Below are 26,979 nucleotides of genomic sequence, written 5' to 3' on the forward strand. Positions count from 1 at the left end.
CTGGGAGACCATTTTTTAAAAACATCATACCAATGAGAAATTGCCATATTTAAAAAAAAATAGTATTTGGCCATTCAGACACACCAAATAGATTTACATTTAGAGATGTTTTAAGGCTTGGACTTGTTTTAATTGGAATTTTACACTTTGTATTTGTTGTTTTGATAATGCACTAAAATGTTGTTACCTATGTTTATATAGCCTCTAAAATCTTATCCAAAGCTGACATTTTTTCGGTAACATTTTAACATTAAATGAGTTTAAAACTTTAGATACAGCACCAATACTACCTACGATATATTTTTTATACCTTTTTTATTTTGTATAGTTTTGGTTTTTTATTGTTGTTGCCACGCTTGTGATAGAGGCAAGTCATATGGCATACACTCCGGATATTGTGCACCTATGTTGACTTGTGCTTTTTTTATCCAGATTTTTTGATTTACGATAGTTGGGGCTTTGATTACTTTTCCCTTCCTATATGGGTGCTTGTTTGCCATGATTTTTGGTGCAATTTTGTTTACTGGTATTTTATTAATAAACATAAAAAAGACCATATTTTTAAAAATATATTTTCCCATTAATGTTGTTAAAGCAACTTAATTTTATTATTATGGAAGGATTTGCTATTACATCATATTTTTATAATTTAAGAGCCATTGACTTATTTTATTTTACATGAGTATTAGCCAATTTTTGTTTATTAGCTACATTTAGGGTGACTACAATCAATTATAAACTTTAAAAGGTACAGTTTAGAGTACTTATATTGAGATTTTTTTATTATAACTAAATTTAAACATTAGGTGACTGTAATGAACCCTCACTCTCCCGTGCGAAGGGAGGCCCCTTGTTCAGGTTGCTTCAGGGCTTGCCACACTGTCCTGAGGTCGTGACGGGAGGTCCGAAGGTGTAGGCCGTCTCTCGGTCGGGCTTGTCTGGCTAAGACACGAAGTTGCAGAAGGGTCTAGGGCTCTTGTCTCTGCCCTGAGGTGGAGCAAGGCCCCGCAGGCACCAAACAGTCACGGTCAGGCTTTAGCCTGGGCTTGGGGAGGCTCAAGCTCCCAGCAATTAAACACAGCTTACCGGGGGCTGGGGAGCCACCCGCAAGGCAATTGCAGTCTATGGAGCTGGTGCGGGCTTGGGCTTGTGGAAGCTCAGGCTACCCACAACTAAACACAGTCTCAGGGGCTAGCTCTAGCCTGGGCGGGGCTCCGGCAGCTAGCAAAGAGTCTCTACAGCTGACCAGGGCCTGGGCTTGCGGAGGGTCAGGCTGCCAGCAAACGAACAGTCTCAGGGGCTGGCTTTAGTCTGGGCAGGGCTCGGGCCACCAGCAATGCACCAGTCTATAAGGGAGCTGGTAAGGGCGGCTCCTTCCCCAGAGCAGGAACTTCCTCATGCAGTATAGGACATCAGCCACCCCGGGTTGGAGTAGCAGGGGGACGTGGGCACACCCTACTCCACTGCATCCCAGACCAGGGCCCTGGCAGGGGCAAGATTGGCTGCCCCTGCATCGGCGGGGATCCAGCCACAACACGCCGACTGAGCCATACCTTCAGCACTGGTGAGGCTTCATTTGGAGTACTGTGTCCAGTTTTGGGCCCCACACTACAAGAAGGATGTGGATAAATTGGAGAGAGTCCAGCGGAGGGCAACAAAAATGATTAGGGGGCTGGAGCACATGACTTATGAGGAGAGGCTGAGGGAACTGAGATTGTTTAGCCTGCAGAAGAGAAGAATGAGGGGGGATTTGATAGCTGCTTTCAACTACCTGAAAGGGGGTCCCAAAGAGGATGGATCTAGACTGTTCTCAGTGGTAGAAGATGACAGAACAAGGAGTAATGGTCTCAAGTTGCAGAGGGGGAGGTTTAGGTTGGACATTAGGAAAAACTTTTTCACTAGTAGGGTGGTGAAGAACTGGAATGGGTTACCTAGGGAGGTGGTGGAATCTCCTTCCTTAGAGGTTTTTAAGGTCAGGCTTGACAAAGCCCTGGCTGGGATGATTTAGTTGGGTTTGGTCCTGCTTTGAGCAGGGGGTTGGACTAGATGACCTCCTGAGGTCCCTTCCAACCCTGAGATTCTATGATTCTATGACTCCGCAGCCAGCTGCTCTGCAACTGTCCCTGGGCCACTTCCTGCCTCCCCAGGGTTTGGTACCTCTTGCTTCCAGGGTTCCTCGGGGTACACCACGGCCGGCAGTCCGGGACACTCTTCACTGGGCATAGGTTCTCCTCCCAGGCGCAAGAGTAACGCAGGGGCGTCTTTCTTATCCGTGGATCCCGCCTTGACTGATCTGTGGGGCCTTCCTCTTATACTTCCAGCCCCACCCCAGCACTTCCGGCAAGGGGGGCAGAGAAGGCTAGGTTCTGCCCACCAAGGGGCATGTAATGGACCCTCGCTGTCCCATACGGAGGGAGGCCACTTAGCCTCACTACAGTGACCTTCCTCCCTTAGTATGTACAAATATCTTTATTGCTTTTTTAAATTTTTTGACTTTAGATATTTTTCTGTTACATTTTTGCCATTTTTAGCATATTTTAAATTTTACCTTAAAAGTCTTTTTTTTTTTACATTTGGTTTTGTTTTTTTTATTTTATTTCACAAATAGTTGAATATATATTTTTTTATTTATACCTATATTTTAGAGCTGCTTTTATATGTATATTTATGTACCCCTACATTTTTAAAAATATTTAAAAAAAAACCATAAAAGCCACAAAATATATTTTTCCTTTTTTGAGTTATGAGGATTTTTAATATTGAAGCCACTGTCATTATTCCATAAGAATAATGTCCAATGCTTCTGGCCATATTATTTTAAATACTTACAATAACCTTTCTTATTTTTGCTTGAGCTTGAGTATTATTATTATTGTTTTTTAAAATATAATGCACACAATTATTTTACTAAGCACAAAATGCAAAGCAAAGCAAGCATAAGCAATAAGCTAATGACAAAAGTTGTAGCACCGTATTTGCACTTTAAATTTAAGGTTCGTACAGGATAATTTTTGGTGCAATTGAGCATTTCTTTTTCTTAGTAAGATAAACTAAAAGAAAAAGAAAGGAACATTATTTAATTTTTAGGCCATAAGTTTCCCTTTTTTGTTTTTATTAATTTGCACTACAGTAGGTGAGATTTTATTTATGATGGAAAATGGTTTAGCCCATTTAGACTTTAGGACATGATTTTTTTAATATTAATTTTAAATACATTACTTTATTTTTTATTTTTTATAGTTTACCTTTCTGAGTCACATGAGAATTTACATAGTTTTTTGCCTTTTTAATGGCATTAGTTAATTTAAATTTATGTTTTTAAGTTTTATTGGTAACCTTTTTACCCATTGGGTAATTGATACTTTTTTTGGTGGGGGGTACAATAAAGGGCTTTACAATTTTACAATAAATGTGGTTTTTGCCGGCTCCCCACATCTTATGATCTTATAATTGAAAGAAATCTCAGCTGGCCATCGGAACCATTCTGACCTTTGAACTCTAGTTTAGTATGTTTAGGGTGTGAATGTGGAAAGAGTAAGGTCTGTTTTGTAATCAGTAAAAAGCATTTAAAGTGTTATATATCTGCCTGCTCCTCATCCCATAGAAAAACCTCTATTGTGGGTCTAACACGTGGTAGAGAATGCGGGCAAAAAAAAAAGTTTGGTTTACAAACGGTAGTTCAAACCAAGCGTGGTGGTATGAATGACATGTGCTTGACATGAATACGTGCGTTGCAAATTGGCAACCAAAGCAAGAACTTAAGGTCAATAACTATTAGAACTATTTGTGCAAAACCAATCTTATTATGTTCCGAGAAAAATACAGAAAATCAGCAGAAAAAGAAACAACACCAGCTGGACTGACATAAAATTGTATAAATATTGAAGAAAATGGCACACCTTGAATCATGGCAGCCCGCCCAAGATTGTCTCTTTGGAATTGTGTGGGTAGAAGGACTAGTAAACAAAGGCAAAAATGATGCAACAAAATAAACTATAAATGGTTGCCTATGATTTCTGCAAATCAAAGTTTATTGATCCAGAGCCCTGTGTAAATATAAATGTGGTTTTCCCCAGCTCCCCGCATCTTATAATCTTATGATCGAAAGGAATCTTGACTGGCCATCGGAACCATTCTGACCTTTGGACTTTAGCATAGTATGTTTGGGGTGTGAATGTGGAGTGAGTAAGGTTTGTTTTGTAATCAATAAAGAGTATTTAGAGTATTATATACCAACACTGTGTCCAGTATCTGCCTGCTCCCCATCCTGTAGGAAGACATCTATTGCGGGTCTAACAACATCACAGGAAAAACCTACAAAACTGCAGGAGCCTGCCAGGTTACCTAAATGAAATCAGTAAAAAGATAACTGACCAAATGAGAGAACCAAGGGTAAACACTATGTATTACAGAGTACTGAATAGGAATGTAGTCTGTAACCCCATGAAATACTGCAAGTATGTGCAATAGAGAGTATGAAAAACTAGGAACAGTTTAAACAAAATAACAGAATAATCTTGTCAGGAGATTTTGGGTTTCTAATCCACATCCTCACATAGAGGGCCTAACCCTATCACAAGATCCTGAGGCAGAAAGGGCAATTGCAATCTGTGGATGTATAAACAGGAGTACTGAGTAGGAGTTGGGAGTACTGTATCCAGTTCTGTTGTCAACATTTTAAAAAATGATGTTGACAAGTTGAAGAGGGTGTAGAGAACAGCCACCAAAATGATTAGAGGGCTGGAGAAACTTGGTTAAAGTGAGAAACTTGGAACTTTATTTGTTTATGCTAGCAAAAAAGAAGATTCAAGGGTCTTGGTTAGTGGATAACTACCTTCATGGAGAGAAAATGCATGATATAGAAGACTCTTTGGTCTAGCAGAGAAAGCCATAACAAGAACCAATGTCTGGAAGCTAAAGCAAGACAAATTTAAATTAAGGCACAAATCTTTAAAGTGAATTGATTAACCATTGGAATTTTCCATCTTCAAAGAAAGACTGGATGCCTTTTGGGAAGATATGGTTCAGTCAAATAGGATGACTGGGTGAAATTATATGGTCTGTTATATAGGAGGTCAGACTAGATCAGGGGTCGGCAACCTCTGGCACGCAGCTCGCCAAGGTAAGCACCTTGTTAGGCCGGGCCAGTTTGTTTACCTGCTGTGTCTGCAGGTTCAGCGGACTGTGGCTCCCACTATCCATGGTTCATCATCCCAGGCCAATGGGGGCAGTAGGAAGTGGTGCAGGCGAGGGATGTGCTGGCCGTGGCTTCCTGCCACCCTCATTGGCCTGGGATGGTGAACCGCAGCCAGTGGGAGCTGCGATCGGCTGAACCTGGTGACGCGGCAGGTAAACAAACTGGCCTGGCCTGCCAGGGTGCTTACCCCGGTGAGCCGCATGCCAGAGGTTGCCAACCCCTGGACTAGATGATTTAGTGGTCATTTCTGGCCTTAAAAAAAATCTATGAAAGGAGAGAGTTCTGTGTTTGATTTATAATTAACTATTATCTGAGCTATAATGAGCATCAGTAAAAATTCAACATCTGCCACATTGCAATTTATTGTGGCACTGATCTGTTTCCTATTCTAAGTGTAGGGATATACCATAGTTACTACATGGCCTGGGAAAGTGAATGCTGAGTTTTCAGTTGTACCTACTGTACTACATCTAAAAGCAATTTAATGAAAATACATGTATACATATTGTTACGTTAAAATAAATTAGGAACACCTTCAGTGAGCAAAGATATTGACTTTCAGCTTAGGAACTAGTGGTGCAAAATTTTAGACAAGAGAAGATGTAATAATGTGTCTGTTGCTAGGCTGTTACCATTGGTGGATGAGAAGCATCTGGTTAAATATGACTGACAGACAAGAAAGTTCTGTACTCATTCCGTAAATAACCATTTTGTGAAACATAACGTTTGAAGATTGGTCTTATTCAAATATACAGGCCCATGCCATTATGTTGTGGAATTGTATTGCACTTCTGCAGGGTGACCTGATATGCAGAAAATGGAGCTCCATAATTCAATTCAATTTAATAATAAAATAAAATAATTTTCTAGCACTTTGGTTTAATCATATGGATAGAAAATGGAAAGCTGATTCTCTCAATGGACATGGATAGAATTTGATGTTAATAGAGTTGCACCTGCTGACAGCATGACTGAGATTTTGTCCTTTTAAGTTTAAGGGGCAGATCTTTACCCAGTGATTTCAATTGAGCTACATCAACTTATAGCAGTAGAAGATCTGGTCCTAAGTATTTTTGTTGGCAGAAGTACTTCCTATCACAAGAAGGTGAAAAATCTGAAAGTCACCATTTTGAACATGGAGTACAGTTCTACAATAAACATGGTGTTATAACAATGTTTTTACATTTCTACTTTTCTCATCTGAATTATTTTTGTAGAAAGTTATTCTCAACTGCCTTGCATATGTGTAGTCATATACACCAGTGCAAAATGAGTATAAACTGGAGAGAAAATGCTGCCAGATCAGCATTTTACACTGACTTTGTGCAGGTTCAAATAGTTTAAATAGAGAGCAAGACAGTAGAGCAGGGATCGGCAACCTTTGGCATGCGGCACACTAAGTTAAGCACCTTGGTGGGCTGGGCTGGTTTGTTTACCTGCCGCGTCCACAGATTCGGCTGATCGCAGCTCCCACTGGCTGCCATTCGCCACTCCAGGCCAGTGGGGCCAGCACATCCCTCGGCCTGCGCCGCTTCCCGCAGCCCCCATTGGCCTGGGACGGTGAACCGTGGCCAGTGGGAGCCACGATCAGCCAAACCTGCAGACGCAGCAGATAAACAAACTGGCCCAGCGCGCCAGGGTGCTTAGCCTGGCAGGCCGTGTGCCAAAATTGCCAATCCCTGCAGTAGAGAATCATAGGAACATAGGAATTTGCATACTGTATCAGACCCACTTTCTATTTAGTTCAGAACCCTCTTTCCAACAATGGCCAGCTCCAGATATTTCAGAGGAAGATTCATGAAAACTTGCAACAGGCAGATATGTGGTAATCTGCCCTCCATGAAGGTCTCCTGATCACTAAGAGTTAAAGATTGCCTAATGCTCTGAAACATGAGATTTGATATGCCTTCCAAAATTTGTTTGCATTCACTATAATATTATAGAATTTATTGTGTCCCTTAGCCTGACATCTCAGATGAGGTGGAGGCCTGGTGGTAGGAGAAGCATACAAGGGATATGGTTGTGAATCTCTGATTTAAGGGCCAGTTCAACACAGGCTGGTTATGCTACCCTTCAGGGGCCATCTGTCAGCTGAGGATTGCCAGACCCCAACCCACAATGGGGACTGCAGTGGTTGGCGTACGTACCATCTCTGCTAGCTCTATGCCCACTGGGTTGTAGGAAGATGGTGCTGAAAGCTTGTAGAATAGCTCTACCTGGGTGGTTCAAAGGGGCAGGATGACAACAGAGACTGTGCCCCCTTGTGTTTCTGTTGATTGTGATTATTTTTGCTTTATGTGTAATGTATAAGGCTTGTCTGATACATTTTTTTTAAAAGCAAAAAACAGTAGTAATGGATGAACCACAAAAACATTGACGTTTTTAATATTATTTGAAGGAAGGTGCTATGGGCCAAAAAATGGGTCAATTCTTATTTTAGCTCAACATCTTTGGTTTACATATAGATCTATTTAGTTACAGCCTGGCTATACACGAGTAAATTGAAGCATTGCTTGTTCACGCATCCTGTTGAAAGGCCTTAATGTCAGTTCTCTTTCTCACTGTTGGGTTTTGAAATGTTGGTATTGAGGACATGTTACATCACCATGGTACTGTTTGTCTGAAATAGAGCTTGACAAATAGTAGGAAAATTATTCAAACATTTTTGAATATTCTGAAATGCTTTTTCTGTTCATACTCCTTTTTAGTTTGCACATCCGTGAACATTTGTCCGACAGGTTTCTATTTGCAGGTTTGTTTAGGAGTGGCTGTTCTTCATCCAAGTACCCATATTCCCACATCAACAAGGGTAGTGGCATGCCAATATAGGTATTTACTACGTGTGCCAGAAATTTTCCTTCTCTATTTGTATAGATTGGTCACCTCAGCCACATGGTACTTTTCCCATTCTATGGGTGGATGACAATCACACTTCATGAATAATAAATAATGAGTGTTGAATAATCAAAGGCATAGTCAAAAAGCTCACAAACAGCTTATAGATTTTAATGTTTGCATGAGCTGAACAATTATAAAAATAAATGCATTAATAAAAATGATGATGTTTGTGGATAATCTGCACAGAGAAAAAGGGCTAAATTTGTCAGATAAAATGTTTGCCTAGCTCTAGTGTGAAATGACATGTTGAACTCAATTCCACACTGAATAATTTCTTTGCAAGAAAGAGAGATTTGCAAGTAGTAAAATATCCCTCAATGATCACTTAGGTCAAAAGTTGTGACATTTTTGTGTGAGATGTTGTTTTCAGTTCACTCCTACTGCAGATTGGCAGGGCATAAAGTACCTGATTTACCTGGATGACAAAATAATGAAGGCTCCATATTTGACACCATGGAAACAATGACCAAAAAACCCTTTATCTCTATTAGAGAAATATCTTTTAAAATGTTAGAGACTCTCAGTGATTCATACCCCTCCTACAATGCTCAACTCCTAGTGACATCTGTCTATCATTCTCCACTTTGCTGCACCAAACTTGTCTCATTTTCTATCTGTTCATGTGTTTGAACTATCTGTAAAGGTGCCAGTAAAGAAGTACTGTGTCGAAACATATAAAGATGCATTAAGTACCTTGGGAGGAATGCAGTCTGGTTGTCTCTACCCTCTAGTCCTATCAAATCTCTTCAGGGTAGGAGACTCTAGTGCCTCTTTTTTATTGTAATGTGTCTTTCTTACCACCACCTCCCTTTAATTTTAGCAAATATAACAGTCATGGGCATTGTATTTTATTTTTTACCATCTGTCTTCCATTTTTATTAAATAGTTATGGCTTATTGTTAATTGACATTGCAGACTGTACTTATTAAGTTTGTACTGCAATAATACATCTGGATGTAACTGGGGGAAAGATTGCTGCCCAGCTGTTTTCACTATATATAATTCTAGACCCTTAAAATTACACCTGTCCTGCAGAGGCTTTTGTGTTCTCCACACTGATTTCTGTTGAACACTGAGGTTTTGTTTAAAAACACAAACGAAACAAAAACCTCCCTTCAGGACAAGTAGAGTGTCGAGGCTCCAGGACCATAACCTCAAATGATTCATTTGAAAGAATAAAAATCTCTTGCTGTTTTGAAAAAGGTAAGATCCGAAACCCTTACACTGACTTCAGTAGGCTTTGAATCAGGCTATCTCTGAATACAAAAGCATCTAACAATATAAAGGAGCCCAAATAATGTTAAAAAACAAGAGTGTTAGCAGGTCTTTAGTGAGGCTGTATTCCTGTATGTTTTATTTAATAGTCCAGTGTACTAATTCTAGTCACATCACATATGTGGCAGTGTAGGCTTTAGGGGCCATTGAACACTATAAACTTTCCCAGTGTATCACAGTTATAGCTACACCTATGTTAACTAACTTTCTGCTGAGCCTGTGAGAATTCAGTGTTCAGTAGCCCTCAAAATTTCTCATTCCTTCCCTGTGGTTTAGCAGTTTCACATTGGACTGAAATATAAAACATTTAAGGTCAGTGTTTCAATACCCCTTAGCTTAAAGGACCTTTTTTAACAGTGCCTGAAAGGCACGTTTGTGCCTCTTTACTTATCAGTGTTTATTTCTTTATTTCTGTATTTCTATTTTGCACAGTTAAGGGGGACAATAGGTAGTAAAGATATTGCTGATATACGGTACTTACAACAAGCACACAGAAGCCATGAACAAGCAGGGAAACACTCATATGAGAGAACAAAAATCAAGATTAGTTCTAGAAATTGTGGGTGTCAAACAGCAAAAGCTTGATCTTGAGAGCTATTGAGCTCTCCTGGGAGGTGCTGGGAGCCCTCTTCTCCAGCTGAGGTCAATGGAAGTTAAAGGCACCCAACTGGAATGCTGCTTCTTGCAGGATTGAGCCATGAGAGCTAGATTTTCTAAAAAGCCTGAGTCCCGTTTAGGCACCAAAAGAAGTGGCCAGATTTTCAGAAGAAAGCAGCACATTGGATGACTATAAATGTTACAAAGGCAGCTTCTGGGTTCTGAACATTTTTGAAAATCTGGCCCTTATTCCCGTGCCTAAATAGGTGCTGAGTGCTTGGAAATCTGGCTCTGATCTCTTTGGGGGCCGGGGAAAAAACTCCTGGCCCTAAGTGCACTACCTATGAGGCATGGATCTTCACCACTAAGATGTGTGGAAAAAGATGTCACTATGAAACTGTGGAAAAAGGCCTGCACCAAGATATGGGAGATTGGGTTCCATCTGAGCGCTGCCCTTGACCTGCTATGTACTCTTGGGCAAGCTGTTTCACCTCTGTTTTCTCCGTACTCTTTGTTTCGCTTGTCTATTTACCTGAGGTTTTTAGAACAGGTGCTGTCTCTTACTATGCATTTGCACAGTGCCTCGCACAAGGGGACCTGATCTTATTTGGTCTCACTATGCATTTTGCATCTAGGATTTTATTACGAGATCTAAAAGGTACAAGCATAATAGAAGAAAAATTAACATGGATTTGTAAAGTGGGGGGGAAAAAAGCAATAAACAGGGTCACCCTTGGTAGAACTGTGCACCTGCTACCTCTCACAGGCATGCCAAAATCACATACATTGGCTGCTGAAATTCTACTCTTAGAGTAAATAAACCCCAAACTAGAACTGGGCTTGAAGGACAAATAGCAAACTATTTATCCTACACACTTAGCCCTTTTTTCTCTTCACAAATTACCTGTGAACAAACATGGATGTTAACAAATATATTCATTATCCAAAATTGTTTGATTAATGTTTTATATGAACATAATTTGGCATATGGGATTCTGTGACCTATTAACTTTCTTCACTATTAGTGATGTGTGGCTAGTCAGGTAAGTCACTTTGTCCTGTTTTTGATGCTTATTTGGAAGGCTGAAACTTTATATGGGGCAGGGGGAAATAAGCACTTCTGGTGAGAATATTCACATGCAAATACCTTGCTAACATGTATGTTCACAAGAAGAATAGTAATTTTCCGAGGCATTGATGCAAATGACTCATTTCCAAATGCTCATGGATAAGAAAGTAAAAAGGGGTATCAACATGTCAAGAAAAATGCTATGTAGGTGTGATAAAAAAAAATATTTCATCACTTTTTTCCTACTATTCACCCATTTCTACCCCAAACCATGTCACTTTAACAACATTTTTGCACAGCCCTAACATTTTTATGAAGATACGTCCATGGTAGAATGAAGTAGGAATAAAGCAAAAAAGGGTGAAATAGGAGCTCAGGATTTTCTAATCTGTAGTCAGGATAGAAATGATCACACAGAACATAAAAGAAGAACTGGATATGAAAAATAAGATGTTTTTCTAAATTCTTACAAATACAAAGTTATATCAAAAGCTACAGGACTAAATTAGTCTGCTCTTGAAAAGTAATTCAGCATTTATATTGCTAACTGAAAGATATCCCTTTAGGGCTGTGGGGAAAACAGCAGGTTACTAAGTTACGGTGCTTTTTTCATTTCTGCAATGAGTCACTTGAGTCATCTTCAGTTACAAAACTATAGTCATAAAAAGATTACCATGTTTAAGACCACTAGCTTCTGGAATCCACTGATCCATGCAATTGCTGTCACACTGGAGAAAGCAAAGTTTGACTTGACATTAGTTTCTTGTCCTTCCATATTGCATATGACATATTGTCTTTCTTTATGCATTTTACTTGCAGGATCTTGGCATTTGGAAGAAACAGAAGAATTCTTGTTTGGCTGATATTCATTGACCAGTGTCAGAAGCCCTTTTGTCAATTTAGGGAACTGCACCAACACACACTTTTTTTTAGGTTTATTGATATTGCATTCACAGCAATGTCATGAGTTTCATTTGGGGAGTCAGTTCAGCAATTCCTGTGCCTGAACAAAATGGAATACAATGGAAAGCATGGGAGCCAGGTTAGTTGTTCAGTAAGGAAAGAATGGGCTTGTGGCTAAGGAGGACACTAGGCCTCTGAAGGCTGGGTTAAATTCCCAGCTCTTCCATTGAATTTCATTTTGCCAAATCATTTGCGATCTCTAGGCCAGATTGTAAGCCACTTATATGCATGGTGAGCACGCTGCTCACAGGAGCAGCCCTGAAGTTTAAAGGCTTGTGCCAGTAACTGCTTGTCAGTCTGCGATTCACAAGCTGGCATTCATAGCCTCTGCTCCCACTCTATAAAATGAGGATACTACTTCCCTACCGCCGAGGGGAGCTGTGAAGACACAAACTACAATTTTCATAAGAGCCTAATCATAGTTAGGTTTGAAACTCCCTTAGGCACTTCTGAAAATCCTGGACAAATTCACAAGGGTTTGCAAGATGCTCAGATACTATAGTGACAGGAGGTCATATTGTTCTAGTCCAGTGTAGCTTAGATGAGATGGGGAACATATTTATTATTTAATGCTCTACACTCTTGAAGAGTTTTAATTTCCCCACACTGCCTGTGATGGATTTTTGCTGTTTCACCTTTCTGTTGCTACCAATCCCACCAGTCACAGGCCCTAAACAACAAAGAAACAGCTTGGTTTTCAAAAACTTTCCAGACTCTCTGGGGAAGATCAGAAACTTGCAGCATATTTTAAACTGCTGTTCGATTTCCTGAGGGGAGAGAACTGTCTCTAGGCACAAATTAGTGCTACCAGTGGAAGATAGGGTTCAGCTGTTTATATACTAATATGCAGCAATTATGATAAAACAAAACTCATTCCAAAATTCTGCTGTAACTATGGTAACCTGCATTCAATGTATTCCATTAAAAATATAAAAAGCTACCCCAGCAGGAGTGAGTAAATATTATCTATTATTGATTTATGAATGTTCCAGCTTGTGAAAAGTGGTTAATATATTTTTGTCATGAAACACATTTGTTAAACCTTCCTTTGTATTGATAATTATTGTCTGTTTAAATAGTGTCTGCCAGATATCATTAATTTTTACATCTATTTTGAATCACTATCTGCCTTCATTATAAAGACTCTGTTTTACACAAGGTCTTGGGGGCATTTCCTTGATTAACTCTGTTGTTTTGTTAAATTTCTAATTGGGGTCACTTCCAGTTGTATTCAACTTAAATTTAACAAATAAGCCTCCAGCCCAAATGTGATTTTGTATATTTTTCTTTTCAATAATAATAATAATTAATAAAGTATTTGGCTATTTAAATGTCTGATGAACAGACAAGCTATATAGAGATTATCACTAGCTCCCCCAAATTACTTGTATATGAAAAATAAAATGCTGCAAACTAAACTAAAAGCCTTTTGAAATTTTGCTTAAAGTAATGTTTTGAAAGGACAAAGACATGAAAAATAGGTGCTGATTAATGTATGTTGACTGCCTTTTAGAACTGTTCAGTACATTTTATTGCCTTATTATATATTGAACAATGATATTGCACTCAGAATAACAAACAGAGGAAGACGTGGTCCTTATCATTGTACAGATCTTACAAATGAAGCACACTAATCTGGTTTCTCTTGTGTGAGTTCATAATGATTTCTTCCATGTATGCTTCTATGCACGTTGCAGAGTATACCTAGTACCACCATAAGCATACCCCAAAAGGAGTAGGTCTGGATCAGACTACATCACAAATAATAATATCACTATTGCTGGCACCAGTTGACTCCAGCATAGAGAATTAATTATTTTCTCTCACTCTTAGAAGAGGTCAAGGTTGAAGGTTGCTGATAGAACAATGTGAGAAGCTTGCATTGTTGCTACCCATGCTGCACTACGCCTGTGGAGAAACAGAGAACTTAAGTCTCCAGAGCTATGGATCCACCATGTTCCACAAGCATAAATGCACACACGAAGATCTTCCCTCACAATATGTGCAGTGTTGCAGTTGACTTTTTCTTCCACCCAAGGTAGTTTCAGGTACACCTAACAACATTTCTAATAGCTTAACCCAATGGTATATCAGAAGTGCTGTAGGAAGAAAGAAACATGATAAGATAAAATGTTTTCCACATTGTATTCATAACCCAAGACGTCCATCTGGTTGCTTGGTCTTGTCGTATGAACTTATTCTCTGCAATATAAAGTGCTGATATGGATTACTGGGCTGTTGTTCTGACTAAAAAGTGCTGTCATTCATCTTTTATTTTGCTGTGGCTATGGGCCATTATTTCCAATAGCTGTAGCTGTCACTTCCAGTACCGTGACCCATCAGGAAATCTCACAGGAGATTGAAAGAGTTTTCACAATGGCCTGCCAAAGCTGTAATTTACAGGGTAGCAGAAGGGGCAACTGCCTACTGGTCTTAGACTTATCACTCATTCCCTGAAAAGCTTAAACAAGCACAAGTAGGCATGCTTTTCATGCTGTTCAGCTGTCCACCTGCAGCACCAGTGTTAGCTCAAGAATCCTAAGACTGTATATTTTCCCTCCACTAGCTGTCTGCCAACATTGTTATTAATGTGACCCAGAAGGCTTTTGCTCTTGTCAGTACTCACAACCTTCTGGAAAGTATCAGCACCACTGCAGGCAGTCAGGAACCATTTATAGTCTCAGGAGGTCTGGAGATACAAACAAGCTACAAAGACTCAGCTGGGGAAACGGATACCATTCTGTTTGAATGAAGGAGGGATTAAATATCTGGCCGGGAATATGCCTATGCAAGGGAGAGGGTGGTAGCATCTTGTTGTGAAAGGCTAATTTTTCCATGTGTTGGCTCATTGTTATAAGCTCTTTATTTTTGTCTAGTGTTTCCTCCTGTTGTCTGTATTTTCATCCAAAATACAATTTCTCTCATCTCTTCCTCACACACACACCCCTCGCAAAATATATATATATAAAATTCAGGAGGAAAATCTACTGCAGAACTTCTATTAAGTTGTTTACATTATTGGAAAAATTTTGCTTCTAAAATGAGGACATAGGCTTATTATCTTTAGATGACCCTCATGTCTTGTGTGCAGTGTTGTTAGATACCTCGTATCATCAGCAACTACAACACATACTTGATGGGGACCCCATCCTGAAAGAAATCTTTCCTGAACCCCCTCTTCTGGCCTTCAAGCAACTTTCCAACCTATCCAATCTCCTCATCAGAAGCAAGCTCCCCACAGACCAGGACACATCAACTCAAATTGGCACCAGACCCTGCCAGAGCAACAGATGCAAAACCTGTAGACATATCTCCACTGCTGCAGTTGTGCAACACCCCCCACAACATACCTTTCATAATCCGTGGGTTCTACACATGTCTGTCACAACACTGGTTTACCTCATCCAGTACACTAAATGCCGCAATAGAAACTATGGGAGTGAAACCAGACAATCACTATGCTCTCAAATGAACTCTCACAGAAAAAAGATAGGAGGAAAAACACCACGTCATGTGTGGGTGAATACTTTTCACAAAGCGACCACTTTATATCTGACTTGTCAGTCCTCATCCTTAAAGGAAACTGGCACAACACTTTCAAAGGACGAGCCTGGAGCTTAAATTCATAACTTTGCTAGGCACTAAAAATAATGAACTAAATAAAGACACTGGATTTATGGCTTAGTACAACTATCTGCAACTAATAAATCCCTCCAACTGCTTCCTCCACTTCCTTTCTTCCCTAAGGGCAGGTCTTCACTACCCGCCCGATCAGCGGGGAATGATCGATCTATCAGGGATCGATTTATCGCGTCTCATCCAGAAGCAGATAAATCAATCACCAAACGCGCTCCCCGTCGACTCTGGAACTCCAGCTCGCGAGAGACGGAAGCAGAGTTGATGGGGGAGCGGCAGTGGTCGACTCGCCGCCATCCTCATGGCCAGGTAAGTAGACCTAAGATACGCCGACTTCAGCTATGCTATATGCAACTTCGGCTCCGTGAATCTTAGGTCGATGATCCTCTTCCACCCACCCCAGTGTAGACCAGGGCTAAGAACGCAGAGGTGTTAACAGGCCACTTCACCTTGAGTGGTTCTTTGAAATATGTGTTAACTACTTATGCCAAACAATTTGTTCCCTCTTGTATTTAGCTGTGACTCTCTGAGTAATTTCCCCAGATCTTAAGAAGAGCTCTATGTAAGTTAAAAACCTCCTCTCTCTCACCAACAGAAATTTGTCCAATAAAATAGATCACCTCACCCACCTTGTCTCATGCCTTTGTATGATAACTAAGCTTATCACCATTGTTATACTTGAAGCTGGGCAGACAATTTGTGGTGAATAACTTATTTGGAAAATCTAACTGTCCAAAAATTGTGTATAAGAAGATTGATTTTTTTTACCTCAGATGTATTTGTTGTTCAAATTACTTGCTGAATAATTACAGTGAATAATTTTTTCTAAATTCTATTCTAAATTTCAGTAGTCATTAACTGAGACACGGTTCACCTGATATGTTTCTGTTACCTGATTGGATGAGCATAACTGCTAAAATCAGGTTTCTAGCGCAAAAATAAAAAAATGTTTTCCCAGAGTATTCTCTAATATTTGCTTAAAATTCTGTTTTGGTGATTGTATCTACCAGTACATTCATTTACTAGACTATCTGCAGAGAGCAAGCACAGAAGGAATGTGACTATAGATCAAGTACATTTGATTAAAATTTTGAATTTTTTGCAGAAGAATCTTCCAGGTCTAGTGCTACTTATTATGGTCCTGATTCACAAGGACATTTTGTTTAATCATATTCCCTCAGCCATTCTCTCAAACTATGCCCACCTTCAACGAGAGCTGAAAGGGAATCAGATTTTCTGCTTCACAGAAAATTGCAATTTTGCATTTCTTTCCCTTTTTCAAAATGGAATAGAGAAAAAAAATCAAATTTCCCACAAAATACAATTTTAAAAAAGCTGACCAAAACGTTTAGGTAAAATGAAAACACTTCTTGTTCTGGTTTCAACTTTTTAAAGTACTATTATATAACATATGAAATGAAAAGTCATTTTTGAAATGGAAAATCAAAACTGTTCTGTTCGGTAAAGGTAGGAACATTCCATTTTGACCTTATCAGAATGCTCTGCTCTGTTTCTTTTTATAAATGAAATGTCATCAAAATAAACATGTTTTGCTTTCACTGAATTGGCTTTTTCCTGTGGAAAAATGTTTAATCAGAAATTTTCTGACCTACTCAACTTGAAACCCCTCTGATTGAGGATGGTGGTGTACTACAATAATAATTTGTCTTCTCCTCATCGATGGCTATGTTTCACTAGCATTTTCATTTAACAAACACTGTCTCTAGCTGCTTTGTTTCTATGCAGCACAGAAACAAGACACAAAATCTATTATATTTTAGAACCCCTCCATAAATTCTAACCTGGAGAAATGCAATACCGTACACATGTAATACCATGAATATGATCGATATCCTTGAGAGGAAAGCTGAGTCACAAGATGATCCTTCCAGTGTCTCAGCAGCTTATAGTTTACCAAACCATATCTTGCCATCCAACAACTGCTGAACTTCTTACCTGTTAAACATTGTTATGCTTCTGTCATGAAGGTGAAGGAATCATAACTCAAAAAGCCCCAGGCATGAGTGAGTTACCAAGGACTTCCACATAAGTGAAAGAAATAAAATTATCACTCTTCATAGAACAGACAAAATTTATTTTGGCGGAAGTAAGGAAGGCTTGAATTTCTGTGTGAAGGATGTGACACAAATCAGCCTTGGCATCTGTCTATGACTAAGCCTTGGTGGATGTTTATTATTAATAAGGATGGTAAAGTAACTCCTGTACAATAGGAATCAACCCAAACTGTCATTGCACACCTAAGGACAACCTTAAATGGAACTTTGTTTTAAGTCTGAAAAAGTTTGGAGCATTTTATATTACTGATCTGGATGAAAGGAGGAAGTATGTCACATTAGAGAGCTTGACTCCACAGACACCTATATTCTCGGAATCAAGTAATCTATGTCTCACATTGGCTGTCTTTAGTGGTCAGATGCTTCCACACTAGAATTCACAGGCCAGGACCTTATCTTGTGTAAATTGCTGTAATTCAGTTGACATCAGTTGACTGTACATACAGTACAAAGAATTCCCATGATGTTCATGGAAATTACTTGATTAAAGTCAATCAGAGCTACTTATACATTCCATGTAAGGAGAAACAAGTTGCGCGTCAGTAATATGCCAACATCACATTCCACTTTGGACATGTGTACCTAAGATCTGCCATCCCTGTCATAGTGCAGATAAAAAACATGGAGCATTTGTTTTAATTATTGTCCAACCCAATTATGTTATGAAGAAAGGAAAATAAAATGTTACTTAGCAGTAGTTTTTTAAAAGTGATTCCCAAATAGAAGTGAAAAGCTTTTAAAATAAAAATGTCACTTAAACATTTATAAATATGAACAAAATTTAAAGAATGGAAATTCAACTAATGTGCATTTTGCTGAATGCTGCTTTAGGGTCACTAGAAGCAAAAGGGTTTCTCTCAGTGAGTCTCAGTGCCCAAATTAGGTGAGAATAAAAAGCTTTTTTTCTGACACACAAACCCCTCAACTTAATATGATTATGTGCATTGTGGATAATGATTATATGTGTCCATTTCTGAACCTTCTGCAGAATGACCCCCTCACTTATCCACCAGAATGAGGAACAGACACAGAGGCTCTGTGGAGCCTGCTTTCCATCCACACATAGGTAAGGGAGGTGAGCATACCAGTGAAAGGGATTAAGGGGGTGCTTTACGTCCTTAGGCAAGTGTACAGGATAGATCACAATATGACCCTTTGACTGTAAGGTCTGCAGGGCAGGAAATGTCTCTCAGACTTTAAGGTCACAATGGACCATCATGATCATCTTGTCTGAGCTCCTGCACATCGCAGGCCACAGAACCTCACCCACCCTCTCCTGTAATAGACTCCTAACCTCTGGCTGAGTTCCTGAAGTCATCAAATAATGATTTGAAGACTTCAGGTTACAGAGAATCCACCATCTGCACTAGTTAAACCTGCAAGTGACTCGTGCCCCATGCTATAGAGGAAAGCAACTCTCCCCCTCCCCCCTCCCCCGGGTCTCTGCCAATCTGACCTGGGGGGAAATTCCTTCTGGACCCCAAATAGGGTGATCAGTTGGATCCTGAGTATGTGGGCAAGACCTAGCAGCCAGACACCTGGGGAGCAATTCTCTGTAGTAACTCAGAGCACTCCCCACTTAGTGTCCCATCACTGGCTGTTGGAGATATTTGCTGTTAGCAGTAGCAGATTGGTTACATGCCATTTGTGGCAGTCTCATCATACCATACACTCCATAACCTTATCAATCTCAGTCGTGAAACTAGTTAGGTTTTTTTGCCTGCACTATGCCCTTTGGAAAGCTGTTCCAGAGCTTCAGTCTTCTGATGGTTTGCCTAATTTCAAGCCTAAACTTGTTGAATGGTAGTTTATAGCCATTTGTTCTTGTGTCCACATTGGTACTTAACTTAAATAACTCCTCTCCCTCCTTAATATGTATCCCTCTGATGTATTTATAGAGAGAAATCTAGGGTGACCATACGTCCCGTTTTGGCCAAGACAGTCTCTTTTTTAAGCCCTGTCCCGGCCATCCCAACTTTTTTGTCCAAACCGGGTATTTGTCTTGTTTGTCCTCACCAACTCATCAGCTGGCAAGAGCAAACTGGACAAATGGCCAGTTTTGCCAAAAGAGTGTGGTGCGACCCCTACTGGGGCATAGGGGAATGTGCTGTGTGAGGCAAGTGGCAATGCCAGTCCCACGCGGGAGGAGGGCTCAGGAGAGTGGCTAGGTCCAGGCCAGCCCTGCGCAGGGGAAGGGGAGGGAAAGAGGGGGACCTCAGGCCATCCCCATCCAGAGTCTCTTTTTCCCTTTGGGAAAATACAATCACCCTAGAGCAATCATATCTCCCCTCAGTCTTCTTTAGCTTAGGCTAAACAAGCCAAGCTCTTTGAGTCTCATCTCATAAGATGGGTTTTCCATTCCTCGGATCATCCTTGTAGCTCTTCTCTGAACCTGTTGCAGTTTGAATTCAACCTTAGTAAACATGGAAAACCAGAATTGCACACAATATTCCTGATGAGGTCTCACAAGTGCTTTGTATAACTGTACTAACACTTCCCTATCTCTGCTTGAAATACCTTACCTGAAGTATCCTAGGACTGCATTAGCCTTTTTCACAGCTGCGTCACATTGCTGGCTCATAGTCATACTGTGATCAACCAATACACCTATGTCTCTTACTGAGTGTATGTCTTCACTAGCAACGTTACCGTGCTGCTGCAGCAGCAGCACTTTAACGTGGCTGTGTATTTGTGGCACCAGTGCTAGGAGAGAGCTCTTCTAGTGCTGTAAAAATCCCAGCCCCATGAAGGGAGTAGCTACCAGCACTGGGAGCATGGCTGGTGCAGTGGTGGTGCACTGTCTACATTACCACTTTACAGCACTGAAACTTTCAATGTTCGGGGGGCGGGGGGGGTGGTGTTTTTACAGTGCTGTAAAGTGGCAGTGTAGACAAGGCCTTAGTGTATGTACAGCACCTAGCAAAATGGGTCTCGGAGCTCAGTTGGTGCCTCTGGGCATTATTATAATAATTACCCATTCATTCTGTGGCATGGAATCAAAACATAAGGAGCTAGGAGTTAATGAACCAAGTCATTTGCATAATGTCACAACCTGACCAATGACCACACTGTGCAGTCACCCATTCTGGTGTAAATGGACCCAATGGCTGAGTCCCCCAAGCTTGTAAGCCCACTGGGTCTGGGTAGAGTCTAGTCACTGTTTCTACCTCTGGATCTATAGCGAATAATCTTCTTGTCTGAGTTTTGCCTTGGAATATGGGACCCTGTCCTGGGCAAATAACTTTTTTTTTCTTCCAGTTCAGGCAGTTCTGAAAAATGAGAAAAAAAATTGGTTCATGTTGAACTTGAATTTGGGTGTCTAACCCTGAGTGCCTTAACCACTGGGCTACAGTCATTTTCAATTTTTTTCTGTTCCCTTGTGAGCCTATACTGCAGTGTTTCCCAGACTGGGGTTGCCGCTTGTGTAGGAAAAGCCCCTGGTGGGCCGGGCCAGTTTGTTTACCTGCCTCATCGGCAGGTCTGGCTGATTGCGGGTCCCACTGGCCGCAGTTCACCACTGCAGGGCAATGGGGGCTGCTGGAAGTGGCGGCCAGTAAGTCCCTCAGCCTGCACCACTTCCAGCAGCTCCTGTTGGCCTGGAGCAGTGAACTGCGGCCAGTGGGAGCCGCGATCTGTCGGACCTGTGGATGGGGCAGGTAAACAAACCTGCCCAGCCCGCCAGAGGCTTTCCCTAAACAAGCAGCGACCCCAGTTTGAGAAACACTGCTATACTGAATTATCCCCCCCTCTCTTCTTCTTGAAACAATTCATGATTTTGGGTCAAATTTTCAAATAGTTCGGGGTTGGCCAAAACTGCATTTTTCTGTGAAAAAACTATTTGTCTGAAAAATTTTGCCCTGCTGTACTCTCAGTGAGCTGCTCCACACCATTAAACTAGTGCCTCAGACCTCCTGAGCCCCTCCCTCCATTTGTTTACACATACTCCCTCGGAGTCCCATCTAGGCCATTGTTATTCTGGGCTTCTAGTTTATTCCCTTTTGGGGCAATGTAGTAGACAAGTAAGGAACACAGGCTTAGCAAAGGAATTTCTTAACTGCTGTCACTTTAGTCTTAAAAGTTGATAGAGTTAGATATTTGCAAAATAACATGTCCTGGAAGACAACCTCCCCTGGTTTGAACTCACCCCTTCTCTGGGAGTCCAAGCCCGGTCAGCAGTTCAGGCTAGGCAGACTCCGGCCCCTCTTCTCCCCTTCTCATTCTGCTTCCACACGGTGATGATTGCTCTCATCCTACTCAGAGAAGAACTCCTCTTAACCACTGTCTCTCCCTTTTGTTATGTGCCCAGCGTGAGAAGCTGAAGATCTACCAGCCTTGCTGGTGCCTGTTGTTACATGGGGTTGGGCCAGCAGTTCAGACAATCCAAGTTAATGTCTCCAGATTGCTCTGAGAGGGCTTCTTAGGGATGGCTCATCAATGAGATGTCAAGCACCTTTCTTAGCTAGGGTGGTTTTCTGGAATGCAATTCAACAAGCTTGCTTTGGGCAAGGTTAGACATGTGTTCAACAGATAAAACAGAATGGTGGTCTGTTGTATTAATGTAGATGGAATATATAGTTCCAAGGAGATAAAGATGGTAACATGACCCAGTCGCTGTCCAACCTTAAACTGTGCTAAACAAGGTTTGGGGCCTAGTACACAGAGATCTCTGCTGGCTTATTACTATGGCCATTATTAAAAATCTTTATCTTCCTTTATTTAAGATACAGAAAAGAAAAAAAATAGTTGTAGCCTTGTGAAATGTAAAGTATTAAGGAAGACTTTCATTTTAACAACATCCCTTGTTCTCTTTTTGCCTCTGGTGGAGAGTTTTTAGAAGGACCCCCTATTTGACAGTCTTTTAGATGGTATTAAAAATGGTAATTGTCTTTTTTGGAAAAAGTTAGTTGAGATGGGCTGGAGCTGTTGTTGATGGTGGTGTTAGTCAGAGCCCATTTCCCTGAGAAGGGGGTGAGCAAGAGGTTCTCTGGGGCGGCATGAAGAAAATGGGATCCCATGGGTCCAGTTGCTATAATAGCAGGAACAGGATAAAAATAGAATGGGTATTGTGAGATAAAAATAGAGGGAGTGTTGCGGGGTAGGACGGGAGTGGGTTTAAAAAAATAGACCTCCCGTGCCATAAACAACATAAATGCCCTGGCCCACAGCTTCTGCTCTCCAGTCAACCAGCTCTGAAGGCAGTGCTGCTGCCAGCAGCAGTGCAGAAATAAAGGATTACTTCAGATTACAAGTAACGAGGGGGTATATGACAAATTCTGTGAATGGTAAGGGGGTAACAAGACTGGAAAAGTTTGTGCAGCACTATCCTAGAGGATATGAAAGGGGAAAGAAGAGAACAGCAAAGATAGAAAATTCAGCTTGTATCTCTGGTGTTGATTTTCATTGGCAGCAAAGCTGCTGCAAAAGCGCAAGCCCAGCACACAGTCTCATCAGCTACACCAAGACTTTGCAAACTTGTACCAGTGTCAGGACATTTAGGGCATTGCTTTCAGTTGCCTTTTTAGTCACAGTCTTACAGCAGTATTGCAAAACATGCAGTCTTGGCCAGTTAAGCCAGACTCTTATTAGACAGAAGGAAGAAGGAGAGAGATTAGAAATAGAAGAATAAAGTGGGGAAGGAAAAGTATACATGGGGAGCGACAGAAAAACAAAGTCTCACATTCCAGCTGGTGATTGGGATACAGCTGGAACTCCTGGAAGTGGCAGTGTCATCTGGATGGCTCTGTTCATTGTGCTTTTACCCTTTTTTGCCTCTTACACCAATTTACCTCTGAGGCCCCCTCTTTTTTAAAGACCCTAAAAGGGAGTGATGGATGGAACAGCCCATCGTCTCATTATTTTCAGGCCTAATTTCCAATAAAACAATTTTAATTCACTGATTTCCACTTCTCTTGTTTACCAGGCGTGGTCTTAACACAAACCTTGCATTTTATCCGTAGACCTTTTAGTTTGGACTCATTCAATCTTTGTTTTCCTTTTGCACCTTTTCCCATCAGCATTTGTTGTTGTAAGTTCACATTTTATGAACTTTCACTCACTTTTCACAGCTGAGCCTCACCATTAAGATAAGTTTGGAAGCCCAATTATTACAACAGGTTCTAATAAGAAGCAGAGGCTACAATATAAAATGGACATCACAATTTGATACCAAACTATCCCATAGCTTTAAAACAAACCCTATCAAATACCCATATCACTCTTTTGTAGACTATCGGGTAGGTACCATTTAAATATGCCCTACTGATAAGAGATGTAGGTGGAGCATTCATTTCATTAACAAACCATCTGTTCACAACCTCAAATTCACTGCTGGGGCCAAGCTAAGGAAAGCAGAGAAGGAAGACTACAGAAAAACATCAGTTTTATGATTAGAAAAACAGGATGCTGTTCATGTAAATTCCTCATCCAGCAAAGCAAATAAGAAAACAGTTTTTAGACTGAAGTGTAATCTGAATAGAATCCACTAAAATAATAAATTGGAGACAGAATTTAATTATTGCTTTTCTCTGCTTGAGTTGCTCCTTGGCCCCTTTGCAAACTTGCTAGCACTTATTTTCTATTCTTCTCTTACCCTTTATCTGTTGACATTATTTACAAACCGAACTGTGATGTGTTTACCATACAATTAGAATAGATCTGTATTTTAATTAAATATCAGTTCAGGATCACAGCTTCAAGCTATTTTTCAGCACTGATAGTGATCAATAGAAGTAGATGTTGAACAAAGAAGACAAATAGATTTTTCTGGGAAGTCCGTTTTTTTTTTTAAATAAATTTCTTCTCTTAGCCCTTTTCTTACACTGAATGAAAAGATTATATTTCCTGCATCCTTTTAATAATTCAATGACATACATTTAGAAAGTTGAAAGCTGATACTAATTGCCACATCATTTTACTTAATTGACACCCTTACTTTTTTCTCTGTAACTCACCATGACAGCTATGCTCACGTGAGATGTGACTGCTGATTGTCCCTAGAACAATGGTTGGGGCAGGCGCTGCAAGTAAAAAGTGGGTGGTGGAAGAATTTGCTGTTGCCAGAGATCAGAACGAACCTATGTCTTGCTACTGTTCAGGCACAATAGATAACTTTAAAGAAACCTTCTCTTGTTGCTGGGACATCCTCCAGCATGTTATTCCTACTGATAAATATCAAGAATGATCCACTTTAAGCCTAAATAAAGGAGAGCTCAAGAGTTTAGACAGGTATAATGTTGTTTTTAACTACATAAATAGTGCTTGGATATTTCAGAGATGGAGACTTCTATCTAATCTATGAATTTTAAACTATTATTTGCCAATTCACTAATACAAAAGTCTTTCATTTCTATTAAATTCTGTAAAAGTTAACAGATAAATGAGAAATAGTGAATAGGTAGTATTCATAATAATATCAACATTTCATTGCTCTACTGCTGTGTGGTCTGTGAGATTTCCACCATTTTGGGCCAAAAAATTTAACAAAAACACAGCAAGGGCTGTCAACCTTGAACTTCAAAACTTCAGCCTAAAATGTCTTCAGAGATTAATATGCTCCCCTATTTCGTTAACTCTAGGGTGTTTCCCTTCACATCTACATGTATTGTGTGCCAGAATCTGTTCTTATTTACCCTACTGCAGTATTTACTTTCACATACACAAGAGCTGAATATGTGTGTGTGTGTGTGTGTGTGTACATACGTAAAAGGAATTCTCATTATCCAATAAAGTTCTATCATTATCAAGTGGCATAATAAGTGAGAGAAAACAAAAGAAAAAAATGAAATGAAAATAAATCCTGATGAAGCAGATGAAGAAACAGAATAAACTATTAAAGAAATGCTAAAGCTTTGTGCCAGGCTTTCAGAATCTTGTCCTACTATGTCAAGGAGTATCGCATCCCAAATGTAGTGTATTCAATCTTCTTGTGATTTGACTAAAATCACTGACACCATGTAATTGCAAGTGCATGCCCCATCTTAGCTGCAAAGAGTGTGATTAAATTCTTGTATTGCACATTTAATTGCCTCTGTGAATAAGTTCTACTGTGTGTCAAACTGTGTCTCCTCCCATATAAAATATGCCATTCTTGTGTGAATACTTGCGTGTCTGAGTTTAAAATTCACTATCCATGAGTACCCAAGCATGTAAGCTTATCATTTGCTTTTTGCATGAATTTGTACTAGTAAAAATCAAAACTTGCATGACTGCAAAAAACAAAGGCTAAAATAAATTCATTTTGAACTTTGAGCAAACCTTTTATGCAGTGTTTGCCCATCTAAAGTAACCAGAGAATGCAATGCATCCCGCCATGCTTTCAATCCCTTAACACCCCCCAAAAGACAAAAGACTATGTTCAAATCTTGTTCTAGGAGTCTGCACATAGTAAAACTGAATCAAAGAAAAGTTTAAGTAAAAAAACAGCATAATTTCACTTTATAAGTGTCTATCAAGATCAAATCTTTCATATTGTCTTTGTAAATTATTAAACTAGACTTTGGTTCATAATGATAAACTTACATTCAACTTTCATAGTTAGGGGCATTCTGTATATAAAATCCTTGAATGAAATGTCATCAAATCCTAACACTTCCAAATTCTAATCTTACTATCTTTATTGAACCATATGTGATTGATTACAATCAGAATTTTATCTAGTCATAAATGCATTTTTGAATTAAACTTCTATAGGTTGGAAATGTACATGAATTTGACTTCATGCTGGCTATGCAGTTTGTAAACATATTGGGCAGATCCTAAATTAGTATAAATTATTGCAAGTTGATTGTATTCAGTGGAGCTATTCCTATTTACAAGAGCTGGCAATCTGGCCCACAATTTGTAAATTAGGGCAAAATTTGGCATCAAGGACCTAGTCAGAGGGCTCACACTAGGACTTATGCACCATGTAAGTTCTGCATTAATAGAGTTTCCTCTAGGAATTCAGAGAAAAATTTAGCCTAACAGCTTAAGTTGTCTTTGGGACATTTTTCAGGTGTTCTGTCTTGGGGTGTATTTCACCCTAGAGAATTCCAGAAAAATAGTAGCCAGGCTCATTTCTTTCCTTTTTAAAATGTCCTCATTTTTTTAAACACTAGAAACTGCCTCAATGTTTCTAAATGCTCTTACAGAAGATCCCCAGGCCTCTGCATGCTGACCTACATTTAATTATTCTTCCTCCTCCCTTTCCCTAATGCCCCTCAGCTTCCCTGCTTTTGCTTGGCTGTCTATGGGCTCAGTGGCACATAAAACATGGAATTTTGTACCTGATA

At 40.0% G+C, this 26,979-nt stretch overlaps 1 long non-coding RNA gene across 4 annotated transcripts in view; it reads left to right on the forward strand.

The window, feature by feature from the left end:
• Positions 1 to 26,979, forward strand: part of LOC120397996 — a 149,199-nt gene that overhangs the window by 61,930 nt on the left and 60,290 nt on the right. Inside the window, exon 1 of one of the 4 annotated variants that reach the window (XR_005594156.1) lies at positions 13,839 to 14,037. The exons of the other annotated variants lie outside the window; for them this stretch is intronic. This is a non-coding gene — a long non-coding RNA (uncharacterized LOC120397996). Of the gene's footprint in view, positions 1 to 13,838; positions 14,038 to 26,979 lie in introns of those variants that run through there. 4 annotated transcript variants of the gene reach the window in all.

Source organism: Mauremys reevesii, linkage group 1 (assembly GCF_016161935.1).
Source record: "Mauremys reevesii isolate NIE-2019 linkage group 1, ASM1616193v1, whole genome shotgun sequence".
NCBI classification, from domain to species: domain Eukaryota; kingdom Metazoa; phylum Chordata; order Testudines; family Geoemydidae; genus Mauremys; species Mauremys reevesii.